This window comes from Sturnira hondurensis, unplaced genomic scaffold (genome assembly GCF_014824575.4).
Source record: "Sturnira hondurensis isolate 20B ecotype Veracruz unplaced genomic scaffold, ASM1482457v3 Scaffold0020579, whole genome shotgun sequence".
In the NCBI taxonomy this organism is placed as follows: Eukaryota; Metazoa; Chordata; class Mammalia; order Chiroptera; family Phyllostomidae; genus Sturnira; species Sturnira hondurensis.
In genome coordinates this window covers 4,723,613-4,746,013 of record NW_028093210.1, presented here as the reverse complement: position 1 = coordinate 4,746,013, position 22,401 = coordinate 4,723,613, and positions in this window count along the sequence as shown.

Genomic DNA, 22,401 nt, shown 5'->3' with positions numbered 1-22,401 from the left:
TGATATTGAGCATCTTTTTCTATTTCTGTTGGCCACCCATATGTCCTTTTTGGAGACGTGTCTATTCAGGTTCTCTGTCCATTTTTAATTCATTGTTTGGGGGGGCGGTGTGTGTGTGTGTTGAGTTGTGTAAGTTCTTTATAAATGTTGCATATTAACCCCTTATCAAATGGATCATTGGAAAATATCTTCTCCCATTCAACAGGTTGTCTTTTTGTTTTGTTGATGGGTTCCTTTCCTGTGTAAGAACTTTTCAGTTTGATGTAGTCCCATTTGTTTATTTTTTCTTTTGTTTCCCTTGCCTTCGAAGATATGAGTATATGAGGAAAAACTATTGCTGAGAAAAATGTCAGAGATTTCACTGCCTATATTTTCTTCCAGGAGTTTTACGTTTTCAAGTCTCACATTTAAGTTATTAATTCATTTTGAGTTTATTCTTCTGTGTGGTGTGAGAAAGTGGTCTAGTTTCATTTTTTGCATGTATCTGCCCAATTTTCCCAGTGCCATTTATTGAAGAGGCTATATTTACCCCACTGTATGTTCTTGCCACCTTTGTCAAATATTAATTGACCATATAGGCATGGGTTTATTTCTGGGCCCTCTATTTTATTACATTGATGTATATATCTGTTATGCCAATACCATGCTGTTTTGATTACTATGGTCTTGTAGTATAGTTTGATATCAGGTAGTGTGATACCTCCAACTTCGTTCTTGTCTTCCAAGATTTCTGTCATTATTTGGGGTCTTTTGTGGTTTCATATGAATTTTTGGTTTATTTGTTCTAGTTCTGTGAAATATGCCAATGATATTTTGACAGGAATTGGAATGAATCTATAGTTTGCTTTGGGTAGTGTGGACATTTTAATGATACTACATTTTCCAATCCATGAACACAGTATGTACTTTCATTTATTCATATCTTCCTCAATTTCCTTCTTCAGTGTCTTATAATTTTCTGAGTACAGATCTTTTATATCCTTGGTTAGATTTATCCCTAGGTATTTCATCCTTTTTGAAGCAATTGTAAATGAAATTATTTTCTCAAGTTTTTTTTCTGATAGTTCACTCTTGGAGTAAAAAAATATAACCAATTTCTGAATATTTATTTTGTATCCTGATACTTTACTGAGTTAACTTATCAGTTCTGGTAGTTTTTTGTTGGAATCTCTAGGGTTCTCTATATACAGTATCATGTCATCTGCAATAATGACAGTTTTAATTCTTCTTTTCCAATTTGGGTGCCTTTTGTTTTTTCTTTTTGTCTGATTGCTGTGGCTATGACTTAATGGACTCCCTTTTTAAAAAGTAAAGAAATTGATATTAAAAGGAAGCTTTATGTAAGTGTACAATCAATATCACTTGCCATAAATAATAAGCAACCATAAAATAATTACAACCGATACAATAAATACAGTGAGCCAGGTCTGGTTGTCTTTCCAAGGCTCTGTAGCTTCTTTGTAAAAAAGGGAAGTTGGTGAGCTTTGGAGAGGTGTGAAAGCCACCTTTGCACCAACCTGAGCCTTTCTCCCTGGCAGGAACAGAGTGATGGAAGGAAGACAGGACAGGAGCATGTTGCTCACCGTGACTTCCTGTGTTTCTTGCCATCCAGTGTCCATCTAAAACTGCTCTGTGGCCACCAGTGTTACCAGACCTCATTACTGGTAAGACTGAACTCATCCATCCTCTACCCCAAGCTTTCACACAGCATCTCAGAGCAGGGAAGCTCAGAGGAGAACAACCTGCTTTTTAAGCAGGTTTTAAAAACACATAAATGTCAGCTAGATCTAACACCATGGCTTGGCCCTCTAAATAGTTAAGCAATCTCTGTTTTTGTGTGTATATGTATGGTTGTACCTAAGTCATCACTTCTCTCCCTTGGTTTGTCCATCAGTAAAATGCCAAGATCTGATCCTGACAGCCTCTGTTATCCCTTGAAAATGACTGAGGATCAGGCTGAATCTCAGAGCTTTCCTTGCTCAGTTGCACACTCACATGTGCACACACACAAACACACAGTGACTCCCCCAATGGCCTCCATTTGCCTCAGAGACACGGAACAGAATTGCATTTAGTAATCAATTGACTCCCCTTGACTTGGTTTGGTGCCTTTTCTAAATAACAAGGGCCTGGCAACATCAGAACCTCGCAACAATCTTTATTAATGAAGCTCCCGGCACCGTGTGGAGAAGACACAGGCAGCATATGCAAACGTGCTAAGGAAATTATTTCCATCAGCTCCAGCTATTTGAAAGCAATTGAAAAGTTTCCATTTGAAGAAAAAGTAATTTTCCTGATGTGCGTTTTGAGAGCTGTTTGTTTGCCCCCACCTAATGCAGCCACAGCTTCCCCAGCTCCGAGCCTTCTACATTTTATTAAACCACAGCTAAGTGGCATCATGCTGTTAAAATATTGTGTCGCTTTTTAAAGTGATATCATTACCTAATAATTTTGAGAGCTTTACTTTTTTTTTCTTTGTCAGCTAAGGAAATGGACCAAATGTCTTGGCAGCGTCTCAGCACCATGGAGATGAGGAGTGGGGTCTCTGAGGGACTGGTGCCACAAAAACAACGGTAAATTCTTCCCTGCTTCATGATTATAGAGAATTGGAAATAATATGTAATGCAGGTAAACATGGCCAAAGCAGCAACCCTTGGCCCCAGAGGAGAATTTTCCACGAAGCTAATGAACTTAAATTTCAGGACCCCACACTCGAATGGGCCCTTGTACCTAATTTTATAATCATAATCTGTCTCATTTAAAGCATGTACTTGTTTTCTATTTCAGTGTAACAAATTACCACAAACTTAGGGACTTGACCCAACACCCCCTGTAGCTAACAGTTATGTAGGGCAGAACTCTGGCCTGGTGTGACTGGGGTCTCTGTTCAGGGCCTCAAAGGCTGAAAGGAAGGTGATGACCTTCATTTATATGGAAGCACCAGGGGGAAGTATGCTTCCAACCTCATTCTAGTTGGCAGAATGCAGTTTCTTGAGACTAAGATTGAGGTCCCATTTCCTGGTTGGGTGTGAGCTAAGGGTAGCTGTCAGTCCCACAGATCTCTTGCATTTCTACTATGTGGCCCTTCCACCTTCAAGCCAGTGATAGTACATCAGATCCTTCTTGCTGAATCGGAGGTCCTCTTTTTCTTTTTGGTAAAATTTTTTTATTTCTTTAATATATTTTCTTGATTATGCTATTACAGTTGTCCCATTTTTTTCTCCCCTTTGTTCCCCTCTACCCTAGACCCCTCCCCCCATCATTCACCCACTTTAGCTCATGTCCATGGTCATATATATACAAGTTTTTTGGCTTCTCCATCTCCTATACTATTCTTAACCTCCCCCTGTCTATTTTTTACCTACCATCTATGCTTCTTATCCTCTATACCTTTTCCCCCATTTTCCCCCATCCCCCTACCCTCTGTAACCCTCCATGTGATCTCCATTTCTGTGATTCTGTTCCTGTTCTGCTTGTTTGCTTAGCTTGTTTCTGTTTTTGTTTCTTAGGTTTGGTTGTTGATAGTTGTGAGTTTTTTGTCATTTTACTGTTCATATTTTTGGTCTTCTTTTTCTTAGATAAGTCCCTTTAACATTTCATATAATAAGGGCTTGGTGGTGATGAACTCCTTTAACTTGACCCTATCTGGAAAGCACTTTATCTTCCCATCCATTCTAAATGAAAGCTTTGCTGGATAGAGTAATCTTGGATGTAGGTCCTTGCTTTTCATGGCTTTGACTACTTCTTTCCAGCCCCTTCTTGCCTGTAAGGTTTCTTTTGAGAAATCAGCTGATAGTCTTATGGGAACTCCTTTGTAGGTAGCTATCTCCTTTTCTCTTACTGCTTTTAATATTCTCTCACCTTTAATCTTGGGTAATGTAATTATGATGTGCGTTGGTATGTGCTTCATTGGGTCCAAATTTGGGGGGACTCCAAGCTTTGTGGACTTTCTGGAAGTCTATTTTCTTTGCCAGATTAGGGAAGTTCTCTATCATTATTTGTTCAAATAAGTTTTTCATTTCTTGCTCTTCCTCTTTTCTTTCTGGCAGCCCTATGATTCAGATGTTGGAGTTTATAAAGTTACCCTGGAGGTTCCCAAGACTCTCCTCATTTTTTTTGAATTCTTATTTCTTCATACTGCTCTGGTTGAATGTTTAATTCTTCTTTATGCTCCATACCATTGATTTGAGTCCTGGTTTCCTTCCCATCACTATTGGCATCCTATATGTTTTCCTTTTCATAGCCTTCACTTTCTCCTCTATTTAGCAACCATTTTCAATCAATTCTGTGAGCATCCTGTTTACCAGGGTTTTGAACTCTGTATCTGATAGGTTGCCTATCTCTTCATCGCTAAGTTGTATTTTTTCTGGAGCTTCGATCTGTTCTTTCACTGGGCCATATTTTTCTTGTTTCAGCACACCTGTTACATAGTAAGGGGTGGAGCCTTAAGTATTCTCCAGGGCAGAGCAGCTCATGTCCCTGGGTTGTGGCACTGTCTATGAGAGAAAAGTCTGAAAGGGAACAATGCCACTTGAGCAGCTCTCACCAGCTTTTAGTCACTTCCTCTGCTAACCACAGTCAAATTGGGTCCTTCTGGTGTTTATTCCTGGGTGGATAGTCTTGTGTAAGTTCTAGGACCCTCTTGGTCTCTCCAACCAACTCTCTTGTGAGATTGGGAGTGTCTCCTTTCACCTCAATCCCCACAGTTTATTTCAGTCAGAGATTTTGAAGCTTTATTTCCCTGCACTGGAACCTAGATTGTGTGGTCTGTCTTGCTCCCCAGTTGCTCCTTCCAGTTTATTCTCACACAAATGTGGGTCTGCTGGCTTTGCCAGCCCCTGCCTTGCTGTAAGTTCTCTCCACCTCAGCTGCCTGTCTCTGCCTCTCCTACCAGTCTGTGTGAACATTTCTTCTTTAACTTCTTGGTTGTCAGACTACCATACAGGTCAATTTTCTGGCAGTTCTGGTTCTTTTTTGTTTTTACATTTGTTGTTGTTCTTATTTGTCCTTCTTTGTTTTTACATTTGTTGTGCAAGGAGACAAAGTATATCTACCTATGCCTTCACCTTAGCTGTAACTCTGAGGTCCTCTTTTTCACCAATTGGAGAAAACTCTCTGCTCTTAATGGACTCATGATTAGGTCAGACCCAGCCATATTATCTCCTTATCTTAAGGCCAATGGTGTCGTATAACAATCTAATCATAGCTGTAAAATCCATTGTAGTCACTGTCCCAAGGAATATGCATGGAATGCAAATGAGAGGGGTGGGAAATCTCAGTGGGCCAATTTAAAAAAATCTTCTTACCATGCTGTAGAAGCCTCAGGCCCCACAAAACTGGGATCTACCTTTACCTGGTCCCCTTGATCATAGAAGCTCTTATTTGAACAATTTAAATGGCCTCAGGTTGATCTTGGGAATTTAGTGTTTTTCAGATTCAATGGCTCAGAAATTCATCATACCCTTCTTCCCAATAATACACATAGAAAGTCAAATGGAGTTGGACATGCAAGGCTATGGTGGTCACCTGTTGGTTATTCTGGAGACAACTCTCCTTCTTGATTAATTGCCCCTTGATTTCCCTTCCCTGTCAAACTTTTCCCATTTGAAGCCTGTGTGGTTCAGAAAAGGGTCCCATCTCCCACCCCAAGGATGAGAAAATCATGTGTATTTGGTCAATTCATGATCTTCTGTCCTTTTGATCTTAGTGCTTGATGTTTGAATGTTTAAATGCCCCAACTTGGCCCAAGGTAGATTGGTGTAAGCTATTAAAAAAGAGTTTTCTTCTTTTCCACTCAGGTTATAAGCAACAAGGATGGTGTGCCTGGAATTAAAGGGTTAACCAGGGAAGTCTAAAAATGAAGAGAGTCCATAAGAACAGCCCTGAGAGAAAAGAGAAATGGTCCTAATTATGTCATTTAAGAATTTGATCATACTGAGTCTGAAGTTACACTACCTTTGGACAAATTAATAGATTTCTTTTTCATTTAATTCCTCCATCTATCCATCCACCCATCCATCCACCCATCCATCTGAGCATTCATTTGTTCTTTCATTCATTGTTCTTTCTTTGAAGCTGTTTGGTATTGAGTTTCTGTTCCTTATAATAAAAAGATTAACAGACAGTCCTATAGCCGGTATCTATCTCACTCTTTCATTCTACTCTCTCACAAATATAGCACTACTCCCCACCCCACCTGCTGTCTCCAGCCATACTAAAATGTTGTCATTCCTGGACTTTCACCTTCACTCATGATACTTTGTTGAAGACTGCTCTGACTGGTTCTAGGAATTGTAACTCGACCCCTTGTGGCTAAGGGTGAGGGACGACCTCTGGAATGCGAGCCACAAGAGACAAAGCTTCTCTCTGGTAGCAAACGCTGCCTCAGTTTCCTCTCCCTGCCCCCGAAGCTTGGTCGGAAGTCAATGACAGGTAAGACCCCTCAGAGGAGGGACAACATAAGTCAGACTCAATCACTTGGGATGCCTTCATGGAAGGACTCGGGGGGGCTGCAACAAAGAGGGAGCAATGGACTCTTGCCCCCTGGCTTTGACAAAGCCTGAGTCCCCACGTTCTCTGGGAGAAGCAGTTCCTGGCTCTAATCCCCTTAAGCCAGAATACTTGATGGGGAAGGGTACAGCTCCTTGCCTTGCTAGAGTGTGTCCTGGAGAAAAATCTGGCATCACAAAGATTTTCTGATAAACCTGTGAAATCTACTCTGCTAAGAGTGCTTTCATTCATATGTTAAGGGTTTGAACAGGAAACCCTAAAACTCTGTTCCTGACAGACTCTGACCCATACTAAACCCTCAGATTTCTTTGAAATGTTATCTACTGTTTGATCCTTGCCACCCTGTATTCCTGTGTGTTACAACCCAATAAAAGCCCCTAGAGGAGTGGGCTCAACAACGCCTTTTTCTCCTGTGAAACTGGTCACTGCTCACGGACTCTCTCCTCTGGGAAAATGGCCACTTCTCCTCCCCAAGCAGATCACATCATGTCTCAGTCATGATTACTCTCATCCGTGGGGCTGGGGGGACTTGTGAGGAAAGTTGCCCCCACAATACTTCTTTTCCCTGACATATCCATCTTTTTCCTCTGTTAATACATATGGTGCTCAACTCAAATGACATCCTATTCTTCACATCTTGCCACCCTTCTCCGGCCTCATTAATAGTTAATTTTGTCCATTTTTTGACTCTCAGAAGACTTTGTCAGTACCTACCTACCTTCTAGCACCTGCTCCCTTTTGACTGCTCTCAGTTAGTCCCACAGATATCCCATCCCCATGTGTGGCATACAATAAGTGACTAGCTAAGTGTCTGTATGTTTGGGGGTGGGGAAATCTACCACCATTTGCATTTTAAGATAAAAGGAACAGAGGTTCAGGGAGGTAAGTTTGACCAATTTGAAACCAAAATCTACATTCTTAACTGCTGTAAAGTCTTTCACTTAATTATCATCTTATTATTAATACTTTTATTAATATTAAGAATAACTAAACATTACCACACACTGAGCCTTTGCCTTGCAATGTGCTAAGAAGTAATTTAAATAGATTACCTCTTTTAATCTTTAAAACAATCTTCTAAGACAAATGCTAATATGCTGTTTTATAGATGAGGAAATTGAGTCTCAGAGAGGTTAAATGATAGCCTAAGGTCACACAACTAAAATTCAAACCTAATTCTCCTTTCAAAAGCATTTCTCTTGGCTACTACATTTGCAAATGCTTGGCCAGAGAGGGAGAGAAGGAGAGAGGCACTGAACTTGAAACTTGAACATGCTGTGCATTCAACCTCAGACACCCCTTAGAATAATGACAAGAGGGGTCAGAGAATGAGCAAAAATGCCCAGCTAGAAGTAGCACCCCTCCTCCACCCCTTTCCCAAGAAGGCCACAATCCATTCACCCAAAGCAATACCTGGGTCAAAATCTCCATTTTCAATCACCTATAGTCTGGACTGTGTGTTTAAACAGGTTTTTTTCTTTCCTTTTTTTTTAATTGGAAGAGAGCTTTAAACACTTTGAAAGTGGCCTCAGGGACCAGATCACAGCATGCTCTGCATCCCCTCCTTTTGAGGCAAGCATTCCTGCAGCCACATTGCAAGCTTCATTTTCAATTACAAAAGCTTGTTTGAACAAGGACCGTCACAGAGGCTGTTCAAATAGGCTTTTGTAATTGAAAAGAAGGAAAAACAAAAGATTTCTAACCTTCGAAAGCCAAGGTGGAGAGTAGTAGCTGGTCAGACAATTGTGGAACCAAAATGGCAGGACAGTAGGGGATTGAGGATAGCCAAAGAAGCCTCTGGGGCTGTTCTGAGTAGGCTGAACCATAGATGGAATAAAAGCATAGAACCTGGTTCAGCGTCTGTTCTGATGTAAAAGTCAGAGGACTGGACTCTGATAGCTGGAGGGGACATGAACACGAATGGAGGTAGAAAAGTATAATGAATCTCACCAATGGTATCTAAGGAGAGTGTCATATGATTAGATGATCATTTATAAATGGTATTAAAAGCCACCAGTGCCTAGAATAAGAAAATTACTTCATTTTTAATTTGTTGTCAATATTTTGAAATTTGTCAAGCAAAAAGTCTGAGTTTGCTTCGTGTATATATTAACTTTTAATACTGATTATTTTTCACACATGGAAACTCTCTAGGACTTTAAAGAATCTAGTACCATTGTTTGGTTTTCACTATATTTTAAGAAAAATAAGAGTTTCAAATCTAAGTCAATTTCAGTAAAAATTAAACCAATTATTTAAATATTACGTGAATGATAGAGCAATAGTATCAAAATACAGGAAAAAGTTATTCTGATATTTGCATACCACAGAGACAAAGAGATTAAGGAAAACCAAATTTGGGAACACTGGTTTGGCTGCCAAGAGTTTGGGTGATAGAGTGACTGCATGTGTCAACATCCCAGCTTACCACATACTGGTTTACCTGGAGTGTATAAATCTCCATTCCTCCTCTGCAAAATGAAGCTAATAAAAATACCTATCTTAAGAAGTTGCTCTGAGGATTTACAAAAATAAGCAGTCACTTGGTAACTCTTTTTCTATTATTGTTGTTAAAAATAAGATTACCATTCAGCTTAATGTTTCTCAAACTTAAATAATGCATGGACGCCCTTTAGAGAGAAAGCAATTCTCATGAATCTGCAAGATAAATGAAAATTTTTGCAGACCTCAAGCATATGGCTAAAGAAGGATCTAATCTGTAAACCATGGATCCAGGCATTGCAAAAATAAAAAGTAAAGAGATTGAGCTTTAAGTGATTTATTCAAGGTCACACAACTAGTGATTGAATCAAAGCCATACTAGAATCCAAATCTCCCTTTTTAAATGGGCTACTGACAATCTGGGGTGTGTCTGTCCTGCTCATTATGCTACTTCTAGCATCCCTATTTCCTTATCCCCTACACAAAATTCCAAAAGCAGTCCCAGTCAAGGTAACAACCCAAAATTTCACCACTCATTTCCAAAGATGCCTGAGGGCAGTGGCACCTTGCCCTAATTAAAAACCTCCAAATGTCCTTGTCCCTTTCCCAGCCCTCTTCCACTATACTGGTCACGAGTGTTTCAGAAATAAGATTTCTAGCGAAAGATGTGTGGGTGAGCTCAGGCAGTAGATTCAAGTGGACCTGGGTCCTGCTGAAGTATCGTGTGATTAATGATAATGTATATTGAATATCAGATAGAAGTGGATTCCAAAGGATGCCATTCTCATGCTTTTACCTTCCCCCCACTTTCACTGGAAAAGATAACACTATGGCTTGGAATGACCTGGCTTGCCTTTGTTCCTCCAATTCTCAGCTAGTTAAATTTTAATTCCACCCCAAATGAGCGGAGCCCCCATTCTTACAGCTCCTCTCCCCAGGTTAACAGGACAACAGGTAGAAAGTGTACAGAATACCTGATGCATAGTCTATGAATAACTGAAGGAAAAATGAGCGTGACTCATCAGAGTCTTAGAGTTTCAATTTGTGAAAGTGACCACTGCCTGAGGGATCTGACGTACAAGGGGAAAGATGGCCATTCAGAGGCCTGTGCTGTTGTGCAGCAAGAAAACTCCTCTTGCCAGAAAGAGAGGGGTGGGTAGGCCTGAGAGACTGAGAAGGAAGGATGCCTGATTTTCCTGTGCTTGACTTCTCTCTCTCTCTCTCTCTCTCTCAATCCCCAACCCCCCCTCACATACATACAAACACACACAAAATTCACCATTTTAATCATTTTAAAATATGCAGCTCATTGGTATTTAGTACATTTAAACTGTTGAACATTTTCATCATCTCGAAAGAAAGCCCGATACCCACTAACAGGCACTCCTTATTCCCCCTTGCTCTAAGCTTCAGGCAACCACTAATCTATTTTCTGTCTCTATGGATTCTCCTATGCTGGACATTTTATATAAATGGAGTCATATAACCTTTCATGTCTAGCTTTTTCTACTTTGCATAATAATTTCAAGGTTCATTCATGTAATAACATGTATTAGTGTTTCATTACTTTTTATAACTAAATAATGCTCCACTTATACCAAAATGTCATGACTTTGTTTATCCATTCATCAGTTTATGGACACCTGAGTTGTTCCCACCAGTTGACTATTGTGAACAATGCTGCTGTGAACATTAATGTGCAGGTGGTACGGACTACGCAGAAACCCTGAACTCAATGGGAATTTGCCTGCAAAGATGAGGGGCAGGCAAATTGCCTGGAAAGATCTAAAGACTGGTACTTATGAGAGGCAAGTCTGGATGTGGAAAGAGGGACAGCAGGATTGCATGAATGACTAGCTCCCATGGGAGTCTGTGCGAGGGCGGGCATCAGATGGCAGTAAAGGCCCAGACTTCTGGCTGGAAGAGCCACGCATATGCAAGGACAAAGATAACATCCCTAGCACCAATTTGGGGTACTCTGTTGTGGTTTTGCCTAAAGAAAACCCTTGTCTTTACTATGCTTCCAGTCTCTGCAAAGAAGAATCTTCAGACAGACATTGCTCTCCAACCCCGGGGACCCATAAAATCATCACAGTCCTGGAGAAGGTGGACAATAACTCAAGTCATAAGCTGTAGTAAAGACCATGAAGGTGGACTCACTCAGTTAAGATGTTGCTGGAATGGTGGAAAAGCCAAGGACGTCCCTGAGGGTCCCTAAGGTAAATGCAGGAAGGCATGATGGTCAAGAACTGGCTCTAAAGGCAGATTATCTGGGTCTGAATTCACAGCTAGCCACTTCAGGTGTCACTTCAGGTATTACTTCAGTGTAGATGCTCCAATTCCATGTGTCCTCCCACCTCCATCCCCCTCCCTATGTGTTTGCTTGAGCTGAAACCTATATGGAAAGACCTTGCTACTCATCAGCAATTCATAGCTCCCTTCTCACTCAGTGGAGTCCCTCACAGTCTTATTCTGAGGGTTCCCTAAAGCCCTTCTTGAGCCATACTTGAGGCTCACAGACCAGCTTAGTGAATTATAGATGAGGAAGTTCAGGGAAGAAGACCTCCCTCCCCCACCACAGCCATAGACTCTTCTCCCTTTTTGTTCATTTAGAGTTCATTATTTTTCTTATTTAAATTGTAAATGTCTCTTCCCTGGAAGCCTCATCTAAACTGGCCCATTACTGCAACATTAGCAACCATTTCCCCTCTGGTCACAGATTTTCTGATCACTCCTGTGCATCACTGGGTACAGAGCAAAATTATCAGCTGCTCCAGAAAGCAACTAGAGAGGTTAATGTGGAAACCATCCAAGGTCTCATTGAGGGGCCTCTGGGAAGAAGCAAAGGGAGAGTGCTGACTGAGCCCATCTCTGTCCCCACTCCCCTGCTAGAGCCAGCAAGGAAAGAAAAGCCAATCTCTTCCACCAAGCTCAGGAACACATCCAGGAAAGGAGGCAACATGCCCTCGCCTGCCAAGCCCAGTGGTTGCCATTTTTCAAAGGCTTGAATATTTTACACTTCCTTCTGTGGCTGGGCTTATATGAAGAAGGGAGTGCAATCGCCCCTGAATTCCAAATTTACTTTAAGTAATTACACTTATTTATTTCCATGTCAATACACTATCGGGTTGGAGGAGTTTATAGAAATCTGGGGAGGAGAATTCTGAACAGATAAATAAACATAGGGGTGGGGCAATTACCAATAGAAATGGCAAGAAATGGCCTAAGTCAGCCATAGCTTTCTGCCAGGGCACCCAAGCCCTCTGCAAGGTGGATACCTCTCACCTGGATCACGTGTCCAGCAAGGAGAGTGGGTGTGCTCTCAGGAGCACTTGTCCAGCCTGTTGGGTGGGGACTGTTCTACCCTGAGCCAGGCAGAAACTTCCAGTGCATTACCTTTGCTCCAACAAACCTGGGAGTGGGCAAGGCCTCTCTCCTTAGCTGGGTCCACTCTGTCTGCTGTATCTCATTGCTTCCTACCTTCTATTCTTATTTTCCCATTTTCTCATCCCCCTCATTACCCAGAATAGAAATAGTTGCTACTATCAATAGCTTTATCAATATCTATCAGTGATTGGCTCCATCTTAATATCAATTTCATATTAATGCCCTCATTGGTCCCTCTATGTCAGATAAGACTCTTTTCCCCTCTAAATACTCTCTTTACTCCTTTCTCTTCTCTTCTTTCCCTCAACAAGGGATTTTTGCTTTAAGCACATAAGATTTGAACATTTGAGTCTGTAAAGAAAGATACTCTTCTAGAGAGGATGAATGAGACAAAGAAAGGTCCCTGTCATATCAGTAACTATCGGAAATTCCATTAAGAACTGGAACAGTACCAGAGCTCCTGCTTCTCAGTTGTCCCTCAAACCCTACTGTTTAGTATGATCTTTCTACTCTCTGAGAAGCAAAGCATGATACCTGTATCCTAACAGGTCCTCAGCAATATTTATGGAATTACATGATATTTGGAGGGGTTAAGTTAAATTTTTCCTATCACATCATAGATGGATGTGAAAGAACCTGTGGGTCCATTTCCCATAGGGTTTCCTGCTCAACATCACAAAGAAAAAGGGATAAAAGATTCCTTCTTGCCTTGTACATATTCACATGCCACCATTACAAATATGAGCATTACAAATATTGGGCAAGAAATATCGTTGCTTTTCCAGTAAGTTCATTGTGTTCCTATTTTTTCTCTTTCAAATGGTTTTGAAAATTCCAGTGGTTAGCAGGAATTTTCAACCAAAGCCCTCCTAAAGGGCATTGCTTATTCCTGATCCCACACTATTTAACAAAGGTCTGCTGTCTCAAGGATCAGGTACTTACCTGAACATTCACCTTATCTCCAGTCTGGCTTTCTTCCCTGACAAAGGCTTTTAGTTATCCTTGGAAAGGACACTCCTTCCCAGGGCCAGGCACAGGGCTATCTGTCTGGCCATGGTGATAGGACAAGGGGACAGGTCAACACCAGCATAGCAACACTCAAAAAGCTGTGACTGGTTCCTCAAAAGGTTAAAGAATAATCATATTACCCAGCAATACCCAAAACAGTTGAAAACTTGGACTCAGAGTAAATACTGTATACAAATGCTCATAACAGCACTCTTCATAACAGTCAAAGAGTAGAAACAGCTCAAACATTCACCAGCTGGTGAATGGATAAACAAAATGTGGCCCATCCATACAATGAAATATTATGTCTCCACAAATAAGAATAAAGTACTGATCCACACTACAACATAGATGAAAATTGAAAACATGATGTTTGTGAAAGAAGCCAGACACACAAAAAACAATATTTTGGTATGATTCTGTTTGTATGAAGTATCCAAAATAAGCAAGTCTATAGGGACAGATATAGAATAGTAATTGACAGGAGTTGACGGAGGGAAAAAGAGGGGGTAACTCTTTAGTGCATATAGGCTTTCCCTTTGGGGTGATGAAATGTTTTGGAACTAAATAAACATGGTGGTTGAACAACACTGTGAATGTGTTAAATACTACTGAGTTGTATGCTTTAAAAGTTAATTTTATATCATTTATAAAAACCCTTGGATTTTATCTCAATTAAGAAGAAAAGCTGTGATCTTTGCTTTGGGCTTTTGTTAAGGTGACCACATAATTTATTTTCCAACCTGGGATATTTTAGAGGGGTTTTAATAATTAAATCAGGGCAACAGGCATTAACCAAATTTCACCAAAGTGTCAGCAATTTCTACATTATTTCTACATATTCAGATGACAAGTATGAACATCTCAACTAATTTTCTAGGTCCTTGCAGGTATCAGGGACCTAGAAAAGGTGAGAGGCAATCGGTTAAAACTTCTCCAGCTCTCTGGCATTGGAAATGAGGTACACAGGTTTTTGCATTCACTGTTCGTGCTGCCGGGAATTCCCACCTGGAATTACCTTGGGCACCTGTGGAAGCACTAGTCCTGGAGTCTGAAGAAGAGACACCTGCCCTGAGAAGCCCCCCATGACATCCCAGGTAGAGCCAGGTGTTGCTTCTTTGTTCTTATTTATTGCACTTATCACTGTAATTGCACTTCTGTCCCACCCTCCTGACTATCATCAAGTTGAGGACAGAAAAGACTTCTTATTCAATTTGCGATCATAATGGCTACATTGACACACTGAAGTAAATCTGGTGAACTGACCATATTAATCTCAGTTGAGATGGGAAATGCATATGGCACATTCCTTCATTTAACTGGCTTTAATTGACCTGCCAGGCATTGGTGATATACTGTGTAGGACTGGGTGAGCACAATCTCTGATTGGAGCTTCCCATGGCCTGGTGTTAGAGAAAAGAGGTAAAATTTCTATTGTGATAAGAGATACAGAGAACTGTAGGCTGCTGTTGACTGGCCTGAGTATGTGGGATGTGGGATTTGACCTGGTTAAGTAGGGTGTCCTCGAAGAGTAGTGATCAAGCTGAGCTCTGAAGCCCGAGGAGGCGAATCTGTGAGATGGGAGAGTGTCACAGGCAGGAAGAAGAGATAATGCAATAAAGAGGGATCTATCTAAGCAACTGAGAAAATGTTAGTGCAGCTGGAAGAGAGAGAAGGAGAGGGGAGGAAGAGAGGGGAGGTGGAGGGGAGTGGGAGAGGTGAAGTTGGAGAGAACCAAGGACTGGACCATACAGTGGGAAGTTGTTTTAAATAGGGAAGTGTCGCTTCAGATCTTTCTGGCTACCCTTTCAAAATAAATTAGAAAATATCTGTGAGGGATCAGGTAGAAAAGCAAGAAGGATGCTCGGGCTGGTATCCAGGTGGGAGGTGATGGTGGCATGGAGCAGGGGCATGATCTTCTCTGTACTGGCACTATTTCTCAGCTCCCAGGAGAAAAAAGCAGGATGTATATATATATGTGTCCAGCACCATCCGAGGTTACCTTGGACCCCCTCACATTCTACCAGCCTAGTGGAATTCTGCTACCAGGCAGAAGTTACCCAGGGGATATTAGGCCTTCTTCCCCTAATCAGTGAGTTTTCTCTCTTGATTAACAGGATGTCATTTCCCATTCTCTCCTAGCTTAGTCTAGGAGTTGTACCTTCCAGAAGTTAAGCTAGTAAAGCAGAAGCCCCGTGGAAGCAGCGATAAGCAGCTTAGCACGGAGGGCTGGTGCTGACCTGGCAGGTTTCTTACCTGACAACCACTTGTGGAGCTTATGAGAAGGGAAAATGAGAATTATCTCTTCCTCACGGGATATCATCCTCTTGTTTCCTCAGAAATTAGTTCCAAGGCCAAGATGCAGTGGGAGATTCAGCACTTTTGTGTTTTAAAGGGGAAATGCTGGGGGTAGGTACCCCAGGCTCCTACAAAAGCATAAGGCTGATGGTAAACAGTCTAATGAATAGAAGTCATGGTCAAGTAGAGGTCTCTCCCCTAAGACTTTGCTCTGAGTTTATTCTTATGAGTGAAGAGCTAGGGTAAGGAGGAAGAGAAAGAAATAAGAGAGAAAATGAGCCAGGAACATTGAAACTAAGAGAACATCCCCTGACAAGGGGAATTAGGAATGAGCAGGGCTGTTAGGGATAAAGTCACCTGGCCTTCTATGGTGATGAAGAAAAAGTAGTTCTTTCACCTGTGCTGATTGCCCAATGATCAGAGAGCCAGTTCAGACAGTGCGCAGATTATTAGACACAGTTTCCTGCTTCCAGCTGTCCAATGCCTTCCATGAGTATTTGAGATAGAGCATAAAAACTTAACAGGGACTGAAGAGACCTGCACAATCTAATCTCATATCTACCAGGGGGCAGCCATTATCAGCGATTTGAAGGCTGGTGAGATAAGTAAGACAACTCCTGCCAAGCATGCCATGTACAGTCACAAGGCAGTGCACTAAGCAGCATCATTCCCAATGTGGTCATTATGGATTTAATTATGATAACAATTTGGGGTGGGGGGTTACCACAGTAACATGTATATGTTACTTCCCTAAAACTTCTCTGATCACCTACTAAAACGTATTCCCTGTTACTCTCTGTCATATCTTATTTATTTCCTTTATGGCACTTAGTGTAATCCAAAATTATACATAGTGCTTATTTATTTACTTTTGTATTGTCAGTTTTCCCCATTAGGATGTGAGCTCCATGCAGGCAGGGGACCTTGTTGATTTTCTGCGCTCTCTCTTCTCACCCCTAGGAACAAGTAGACCTTCCATTCTTTGTTGGCCAATAAAATGGGCATCACTAAAGTACAAGCACTGAGTGATACTTTAGTCTCTGGATGGTTTCAGACTGCTCCAGCATCACAAAACATGAGAAGGATTCAATGGCCAGTTGAGTCACCTTGACTCTGTACAAACTGTGCGGAAACAAATGGATGGGAACAGAAAGTAAAAGCCAATCCATGACAATCCTGCCCCCTCAGTATCTGTGAACTCATAAAAGATGCATTTAAATGGTTCATTTCCATTCCAGACACTTAAAAAAATAAAGAAATAGAATGGACAGTAAAAAGTGGTATTGTGGAAGCATCTGAGAAAGGATTCCCCACATCCTGGTGTTTGTGTTCTAGAGTAATTCACTGCCCTGAAGTGTGGATCCAACCCTAATGACTCACTGAAACTGAATAGAATATAGCAAAAGTGATGGTATGCCACTTCCAATACTAGACTATAAAAAGACTATGGCTTCCAACTTGGGAACCCTCTGGTTCTCTCTCTCTCTCTCCCTCTCTCTCTCTCTCTCTCTCTCTCTCCTTCCCTCTCCTCCTCTCTCTGTCTCTTAGCACCAACTGCCTTGTTATGAGGACACTCAAGCAGACAATATATAGAGGTCCCCATTGTGAGGTTGGCTGACCAACAACTGCATGAGTGAGCTTAAAGGCAGATCCTCTGAGGTCTGCCAGTAGTTGGCCAAAAAGTCTGCAAGTTTTTTTCCATAAAATAAAGGAGACATTTTTCATTTTCACCAATAACTTTATTGATTTGGATATTTTGAGTATGTTGGCTATTTTGTACATGGTAGAATATTGATTGTTCTCAATTAATGTCTTGATTTGATCACTGTCAACTTCAATTGATCTACCTGACCATGGAGCACCATCCAGTGAGAAATCTCCAGCATGAAAGTTCACAAACCACTTTTGACACATTAAATCAGTCATAGCGCCTTCTCCATACACTGCACAAGTATTTTTATTTTCTAAATTTCAGTTGAGTTTTTGCTTTTCTTAAAATAATAAAGCATAATATGCCAAAAATGTGTATTTTCTTCCATCTTCAGTATTAAAATAGCTATGTAAAAATTTACTAATTTTGATAAGATTTTTAGTGCATACTGATATGACAGCTGTCAAAACACAATCTAACAAAATTTTTTCAAATGAAGTTAAAGACAACTAAGTGCTACTAGAGCCATCTTACCTAAAAAAAACAAATAAATTTTTTGGCCAACCCAGTACAAGTACTAAACCTGGAAGTGGACCCTCCTGCTGCAGTCCAGCCTTCAGATGAGGCTACTGCCATGACTGACAGCTTGCTTGCAACCTTGTGAGAAACGTCAAGCAAGGGGCATGCAGCTTAACCACTCCCTGGTTCCTGACCCACAAAAATTCTCAGACAAAAAATGTGTTGTTTTAAGTTACCAAAGGTTGGGATAATTTGCTACAATGGTAGACAACCAATACACATGGGAAGACATCTTTTAGGCCCTGCTAACACAGAATGAAAATAGTTTCCCATGCTCTTCTTGGATGTTTCAGGTCCATGACTTCCTTCTGTCGTGATCACTATCACCAGATGAGAAGACAACAGGGATCTAATTAAAATTGGGAGTTAATGCTTCTACCTCTGAGTCATACAGACCTGGGGTTGAACTCTGATACTGCCAACACAAGGTCAGTTGCAGGGAACAGCTAAGTACCTTATCATCTCTTAACTTTGGTTTCCTCATGTGTTAAGTGGGTGAAATGGCTGGATCTACCTTGCCCACCTCTTAGCATTGGTGTAAAGACAGGATAAACACACTCAAAGCACGAAGCATGGTGCCCAGCACATGGTAGGTGCTGACACAATGTTAGGTGTTATTTTTATCCTTGGGTCATTAGTAAAGGTCAGACGCAGGATCCTTGGAATTTTGGCCAAGATATGACAATAGTCAGGTAACTCTTGAGCCAAGATCTGATCATACACCTGTATAAGTTCAAACAACCTCACACATGGGGTGAAGGAAGCAGTAAATAAATACCTGGGATACAAGATGGTGAGCATGTGTGTGCCTTTCTACTTATTAAGGTGAGTTATTCTCTTCCTTATAGTACCTCCATGAAGCTCATGTCTAGACAAGAAACAAAAGCCAACAAATAGCTGTGAAGTGTAGCTCAGAAATGTTGAAGGTCATTTCAACATTGGAATGTTGGAATCACCATGGAGATGGTGCTCCATGGTCAGGTAGATCTTGTCTTGTCTGAGGTCACATGGTTTAGCAGCACTCACATCTGAACTTAGACTTTGGTCTTAATGACAGCAAGTAAAGTGCTTTTCCTGAGTGTTTAATTCCTTTACAAAGCTGGCCACTGAGCCAGTGTCCTGCTTCCCCTCCATGTCTGAGTTCTGAGGCCAGAACAGGACAAGTGCCTGGCACTTTCCCCATGGACCTATCCCTTTGTTAAACTTTTTCCTCAGAACTTCACTTTCATTGCCAAGCCAGGTCTCCTAATCTTGTGTCAACTCTGCCGCCTCTAATTAGTTCACTGTAATTATTTTTTCTTAACAAAGGAGATAAAACCAATCATGACATCTTTTTGTAAGCCTTCCAAGAGCCATGCTTAAATTACTGCACTGATTTGAAAGCCCCAGCAAGCAAATAAGAAATAATTATTCTTTTATCTGGGTTGTGGCTGATGTGTTCCCAGATACCTACTAAGTTCTGGTACAAAAACAAGAGGTCACAAGCAGAAAATGACTTTGTCATGAAAATCCTTCAACTTGTGATGAATCTTCCTACTGCACATTTGTGACATGGAGAGGGCTGGGGTGAGAGAATCAGTGGTGTCTCAAAAAATATCCACAAACCACACTGTTCTCAGTGTAGACTCCAAATATGATCAGTGTGAAGCTAACATCTAGTAAACCCTTCCCCACGAGGGGTGAAATGCATGCGCTTCAGTGAGGTACAAAGAAAAAACAATGGCTAATGTTGATTATGTATTTACTATTAGCTAAGCACTATTCTAGGAAACTGAAATGCTTTGCCTCATTTAATCACTATAATAGGCTGAGAGGTGATTGTCAGCATGCCCATTACATGGATGAGAAGATGGAAGCTAAAAACTTAACTCAAAGCCACAAAATCAGCAAATGGCACAGATGGGTCTGGCGCTCTTACCCTAAATTGCTTTTTCTTTCCACCAATCTCCGCCCTAGGTTGTACCTGACTGGGGAGGTGAGGATGGAGCAGTAGGTGGGCCTTTATTTTGGAGGGTCTCCTTGCAGTCAATCCTCTCCCCACAAGGATGCCTCAGTACCTTCCTCAGAAGGCTGAAACGAGATTACTCAAACAGTGCAGGCACTAATGCACTGAAGGCTCTAGAAGCACCAGCTCCTCTGTTGTCTGACCATCTTAGGGCAGAAAATAAACACATGCTCAATGTCGTGGGGCTGGAGAGTGAGAGACTAAGATGGTGCCCCAGGGAACCCGTACTTATCGCAGTAGCAGAGGTCTCTGAAGATATGGCTGTGGCACAAGATAAGGGAAACAGGAACTTGAGTGTCTGAAATAGTCTACACTATCCAGCAAAATCCTCATTGGTGACAACTCTAGAGTCAAGACAGAGGATGAAAGTGCTTTTAGGGGATGGTAACAGATAGTGGATTCCAAGTGTGAGGCCACAGAGAACAGGGTGGCTCTATGCAGTCCAGATGATAGACCCCTTTCTGCCAACTACCTCAACACTAACAGAGTCAATCAAATGATGGGCTCTTGAGTTTCTATTCTCCTAGAAGTAAATGCTGAGTCAAAGATATAAGCACAGTAGTTTCTTCACAGGGTGATTACAAGTCCAGGAGGTGGGGAAAGAGACATACTTGCATTATTAGGCAGATTACCACTGTGGGTAGTTGGAGCTTGACCCCTCTGGGGAACCCTTGGAGCCAAGATCAGAGTTATCCTACCCAAAGGCCAGGGGACCCAGGGCAGTTGTACACCAACTTCCATCTGTCATGGAAAAAAGAGCCCTCACAGGGAGTTAATTTGCCAGGACTTCCAGCCTTCTCTGCTCATATAGGAACTCAAATGGCTCCAAAGGTGGAGGGGGAGAAAAAGAGAGAGAGAGAAAAAAATACATACATATATACATGCATACATACATACATACATACATACATAATGAGATAAAGATGTAGAACAAACTCATAGGCTGGTAGTCCCTCTTCTCTGACCAGCAAGGTGCCCTGGATAGCTTCTTCCCTCTCTATGTTAGCCCAGCCTTAACTCAGGGTTATCTTCTGCAATCTGTTAACCAGCCTCCAGGCATCCTGAACCCACACTACAAGGTCTTTCCCCTCCTCCTGTTCAGAAAAGACACTCACAGTCACCATTGTCAAACTTTTCTCCTCTTGAAGGCAGAGGAATGGACAGATTGTTCTGAGCTGAACAGGGATGACTTCCAGTCAAGAAGACTGAGTCCTCCTCTAGATCATGCCTCGCTGAGTTGGGAGGAGCTATGTAGCTGAGTAGTAGAAACTGTGTTCCACTCTATGTGGATCTTATCCTTAGAGATTATTAAAGTCCAGGCTGTGTAGAGGTCTCCGACAATGCTATTTCCCTTTAATTCTGAGTGCCTTCAGTGCCCATTCCAGACTGCTGGCAGAAAGGGCTTCATAAACCCCTGTGCAGTTTTTAGAAGGTTTATGGGGGATAAAAACACGTCACAGATGATTCCAGTGCTCTGACATCTTACCAGGGCTGGACTTTCTCCCTACTTTATTCCATCCTTAGTGTATGAGCCACCTAAAGCAGCCACCCTCCAGCAATTTAACTGCTAGATAGTCCTCAGCTGGTAGAAATGCCAGCGGCGGGGGAGGGGTTTGCAGAGTCAGGCCCCTGGTAATCTCATCCATGTAATAAGCAGAAGAAAAAACCCTTCTCTCAAAGGGAAAGGGATGCATCGGGCACCCACTTTCCATGAACAGAACAGCTCTCCTTTTATCTATGTAATATTGAGCATCTATATGAGATTTGGGGGGCCCACCAGTTTTCATTCATACATTCACCAAATTGAAACTAAAATTCTGCGATATCATGCCATGATTGGGGGACCTTAGAGGAAATATTGTATAGTAGCTAAGAATAAATCCTCCTGAGCTCAGATCTAAGTTAATCACTTACTGGGTATGGCCTCATGCCATTCCCCAAGTACAGCGGGTCCCACCTGTTGGGTTTGTTGTAAGAATTAAATGAGTCCTCATGCACTGGACATGTGTGTGGTTCAGAATAGTGTGGCATGAACAGGGAAAGTTATGATTCTTCATAAGTTCTAGCCCACAGAAGGAGACAGTGTGGACCACATGGTCATGCAAAGTATTATATAATCACAAATGTACAGTGTGCTTCGGACAGATTGAAAAATGTTTGTCTCACTCAATCTCTTCTCCTGACACTTAGGGAGATGAAGACATTTAATCTGGAAGATCTTGGCTCAAGGTCATGCAGAGTGTGCCAGGCAGGATGGGAACTCCAATGCCTCAATTCCAAATCTCATCCTCTTTCAATTGTATGATGTATTCTCACATAAATCACTGGGTCTGTTCATGTCACCCTGAAGCCACTGCAGGTACATAATCTGCAAAGTTTCTAAATTTTGAGAGATTACAAAAATGACCCACAAAATGTATGCATCCCCCAGTCCCACTCACCTCTGTAATGGCCCTGGGAAGACTTCTGTCCCCAAACCCCCGAATAGTGGAGTTTCCATCCTTCCCAAATGACTCAAATA